The sequence below is a fragment of the Syngnathus leptorhynchus genome, chromosome 3 (assembly GCF_054491065.1).
Source record: "Syngnathus leptorhynchus isolate UIUO chromosome 3, UIUO_Slep, whole genome shotgun sequence".
In the NCBI taxonomy this organism is placed as follows: Eukaryota; Metazoa; Chordata; class Actinopteri; order Syngnathiformes; family Syngnathidae; genus Syngnathus; species Syngnathus leptorhynchus.
The window spans coordinates 11,163,377-11,168,381 of record NC_141197.1 but is presented as its reverse complement, the minus strand read 5'-3'; positions in this window follow the sequence as shown (position 1 = coordinate 11,168,381).

Sequence of the window (5,005 nt, the reverse complement as noted above, 5' to 3'; positions counted from 1 at the left end):
CTCACCGTGACTCTTGAAATGCTTCTGCGTGGCCTTGTGTTTTCATAATGAACCACAACTAACAGGAGTTGTTTAAAAATGAAACATGATTGGGTTTTATGTGAGAAATGATGCTTAAATGTACAAATAATGGGAAATCATGTGGTTGCACAGGTGTACACTGCTATTTAGCAGAGGGATGTACTGTCGCTATGTTCATAATTGACAAATCGCATTCTTGTTTTTCCCCCATCTTTTGATTTGTCCAAAGAAAATCATGGTTGAACTTTTTAGACAAGGTGGAGGGACTTAAGAACAGTTACTGTTGGAATAAAACTTTGAAGTTTATGCTGCAAAATGAAAATTCAAATACAATTTAAAAACGGTAGAAAAAGTCTAGGAGACCATTTGCAATTTATTTGGTGTTAATCAGAGTTACTTAAAATGGTGCCAGATGCATGCTGTTGCATTTACACTAGGTGATTTGTGATTGATGATCACAGCCATAACCACATTATTTCAGTTATGTGTTTTTATTTCCCCTTTAAAAATAAGTAAAATTGGGATACACGGGTTACTTGACTGATGGAAAATGTTATCTTGGTCTCATTTTTTATATCACAATTATTTCGAAGAGGGTTGTGGAGACTTTATGTCACTAGGTTCTCTAAATTGCCTGATGTTGTTGTATTTGTTGACATCACATCACAATCAAGAGTCATGTACAATCATAACATCCTTAGCTTTTATCATTTAGAGATGTTCCATTATTTTGTTTTTCTGAGAAATTCTTCAAGGTCAAAAATCAACGCTTGCCTCTAACTTTCTTCGTAATATTTGTAAAGCACTTTGAAAAAAAAAAAAAAGAAAGAAAAAAAGTGCTATAAGACTGAGAGGTCCTGTTTTGTCCTGATACATTTTAAAGTGGATGCATGTCATTTTGCCATCTCGCAACGCTTAAAACTAATTTTGCAAGTGACCGGACCAAAGGCACAATTTTATTGAAAATGCAACCTTATAAATAACGATGACCCCAAAGATTCATTCACACTAACCTCCAAAGTATTGGGCAGTGAGGCCAGTTCCTTTATTTGTGCTGTATACCCAAAACCTTTGGGTTTGACATCAAAAGATGAATGAGATCAACAGTTCAGATTTGATTGCCAGGTATTACTATGAAACTGGACTTGGAGAGCATTGCACCAATTTTTAGGTGAGTAAAAGTAGTCAATCAGACATATTAAAAAAATAAACTGACATCAATTGATCTTAACATGTTTTTCCTGGTTTTCACTGCAGCTATTTCAGTTCTTCGTTAAAAGTCGGCACATTGACTTGGCCAGCCTAAAACCTTAACAGAGTGCTTTTGATCAACTTTGGCACAGTTGTGGGGTTTTTTTTGTGTGTGTGTTAACACTCTCAATCTGGTGTCATTCCATTTAACTAAATTGACAAGCAAAAATATTTTGTAGACTCCCGCGTTCCTTTTTCTACTGAAGATGAATGTTCCCATCACTTCAATGACTTCAGAAAACCACGATTGGTTGTGTGGACTGAGACTCAGCAATTGTGACGTAATTTTCAGTCTCCAGCAAGTGGCAAAATGGCCGTCCCTCCTGAGATGGCTAAAAACAGCTGCATTTTGCCTTTTAAATTCATATTTCACAAACAAAACATCCAAACTCATTACAATGTATGTTGTTGTTTGAAGCTGTTTCAAATTGTCTAGTTTAAAAATCCTTTCAGTTTCTTGTCTTGCCCTCTTTTTGCCGATTTCAATTCATGCAGTTATTCTATTTCAATGCTGCACATGCTTGCTGTCAAATTTGTTTTCTCTTAACTTGTTTGCCGTGCTCCAGTTTAGTGAACATCATCCAGGTGTAATGGATGTGCTGAATAAAACCTCCTTGAGTTCACTTAGGAGCTTACAGGGAAGATTACTTACCGACGTTCTGAGTGACATATTTGCTGTAGCTGTTATTGCTATAAATGTAACGTCTTCCCTTGAGTGTTAAACTAGAAAACAATTTACACAGTGACGATGATTAGCATTTGAGCAACAGGGCAATCAGCCTGAAATTGGACTAGAATTACAAATGCCCTAAAAGCTGATGAAAACACACAAACTGCTGGGAGAAGCTTAATCTACAACATAATGTCAGCACTTAGACATAAATCATCTTTTTAGTGTCCCGGTGGAAGAGGAATCACAATGGGCGGTAGATTAAATTGTTTTTCGTCTATTTACATTTCCTCTATGGAGAAAAGTAATTACACTTTTCAAAACCAAACGTCTGCCCAGCTTAGTCAATATAAGACAACATTAAAAGGGTAGAAGACTTTGAAGTTGTGTGGTTGCAGTCAGGTTTCCTTTTTTTCCCTGAACTGAGATGCTATTGGTGAAGGTTGAGGTACGGCGGAGTGCATCGTGGACTGATCATCAGGAATCCAACAACCGTTCGCACTCAACATTCACACCTAAAAAGCAGGAATGTCAGCGAGTCGGCATGGGCTTGTAGCAGTGCCTATTACTCCGAAACTTGTGACTTTGCAACGTTATCAAGTAACATCAGACCAGAAATGAGAGTTTAGACTTTTCTGCCTTCATAACAAGCCTTTTGTACACGTGTCAAACTCAAGGCCCGGGGGCCAGATACGGCCCGCCACATCATCGCGAAGACAAATTGTGCATCAAATTCGTGCGTCATTACTAGAATTGCAAATTGTCTTCACTTTTAATATCTTTTTTAAAAAAATATTTGACCAGTTTTTACTTGTCTGATTTGAAAACGTCATTTGTCAGTTTGTTTTCTAGCTTTTACTGTCTAATATGAGGTGCTCATACATTTATTTGGGTTGACAGTCATAATGGCCCTCCGAAAGAAGCTATGACTACAATGCGGCCCGCGAAAAGAATGAGTTTGACACCCCTGCTTTAGTATTTCATCAATTGTCGATGCACTGTCTTCCACCTGTTTTTTCAAGGTATAGCAACATACTCATGTTAACCTTGAATTTGTAGTCGAGTGATAGGCAGGGGTGTGCAGATGGGGTGGTGGATTTGGGCATCTGTCCTGGTTTCAAAAAGGTTTAAGCCACTGTGAAATGAAGTAGGATTTGAACATTTAATTCAGGGTTTCCTTTCTGCTTCAAACTGGATTAAACGAACCAGGCATGGTCTTCAAGCAACAATGCAAGGAAGTTCCAGCATCGCCTCAACCAAAGCACTTTACATATGTCGAGTCCTTTTACCGCCCACAAGTACTTCCCATGGTCAGATCTTCACATTCAAACAAAAAGTATAAAATTGAATATAAAAAAAGGACAACGGCCTGACATGAATGTTGTTGAAGATGTTTGAACTCATTTTAATTAGCATCTACAAAAATAAGCTTGTGCCAAACACGACACAAAAATTTGCAATGCATTTGTATCCTGAAAAGGTAGCCAAGATGAACACACTCGTTGTCTTGAGTGGAATAGTTTAAAAACAAATATGTTTTGGAAATTCCTGCCAGCTTGCCCAAATTATACCTCTCTACGTTCTCTATTAGTACCATTAAAAGTAATCAGGCCTAAACATAAATGTGTCGTTTAACAACTGAAAAAAAAGAGTTTGATTTTATTTTCCTGTCAATCACTTTGTCCATTTATATTGGATATATATATATATATATATATATATATATATATATATATATATATATATATATATATATATTGCCAGATGGCAGAATATCTCTGTGATTCTTTTTGATAATCACACGGAAAGCTGGTTGTTCTCAAAACATGTGTCCGTGTGATATCAGAAAATCCCTTGCCTCTGCAAATATCTGCGAGCACATCTGGTCATAATCACATTTTAAACATCGGTTATGCAATGACTTTAATGTCTGTATCCTTCTGGCAGTATCTTGTGTTGCACAGGCAACGTTTGCTGCCGCGGCGATAAAGAGATTAACCTGCAAGTGCGCAAACTGTTTGAAACAGTGTGACAAGCAAATGAGTGAAAAAGGCACGGTGGATTTCAAGGGGGCGTGTGTGAGGACTTCATCTTTTTTAACCCTTCTCTTTTCTCCCCATGCCTTTGAGAAGATATGTATATGTGTTCTTGCCATTTTGCTGTAAATAAAGCCAAGTCATATTCTTGTAAATCAGTGGGTCGACCCTGATTTTCTATATTGTGTGTGACTAAAGCAAAAAGAGTGCCGCCAGCTGAGCAGTCAGAGCAGAGAGCCAGCGCTTGGCCTTAGACGGCGATCTGATTAGAGAAGGTTGGCGACCAGACTAAACCAGACCAGACAATTGCAGCAGCAGAGTATACCTGGAGGGAGGGGGGTGGCTGAACCGAATTACCCTAATTCTATTGTACTGGCCGCCATTAGAAAGTTGAAATCACAGCACTGCCAAACAAATCGTTTGTTATGAATTGGCCCCTTTGCTGTGCATATGCCATGTGTTTAAAAAGTAGATGCAGTACTCAGTGATGATTCTGATGTCAGCTCATCATACTGGGTCATGCAACTCTCTGTTTTCTTTTTCTACACACACAGCGAATAGCAAAAGTCTACACACCCTAAATTCAAGTGCCATGTTTTTGTGGTATAAAAAAAAAAAGATGACACCATAAATTGTTAAATTATTTCAAAGCAAAGGTTTCTGTATTTAATAGGAGCCCTTTAGCTTTTTATGATGAATTGTTATTATTATTCAGGGGGGAAGTAAAATAAGCAACCGCTGGGATGTAGCTGTTTTGATCAAGGGGAGACAAGGGCTACTTCAGACTGCTCACAATTACCCCCACTTTGTCAAAATTGCTGACTCGTACAGGAGACTTGTGCAATCAAATTAAAAAAAATTTTATTCATCTCTTAAAGAGTTTTTTTTTTTCTAATGTTATTGTGTCATACAGGTCACATTAGAAACATGATTTATCTTGTCCTCATTTTTTTATACGACAAAATCAACAAATCAACACAAAATGGTGATGAGTTTCCATTGATTCTAAACCCAATTTCTTACAGTT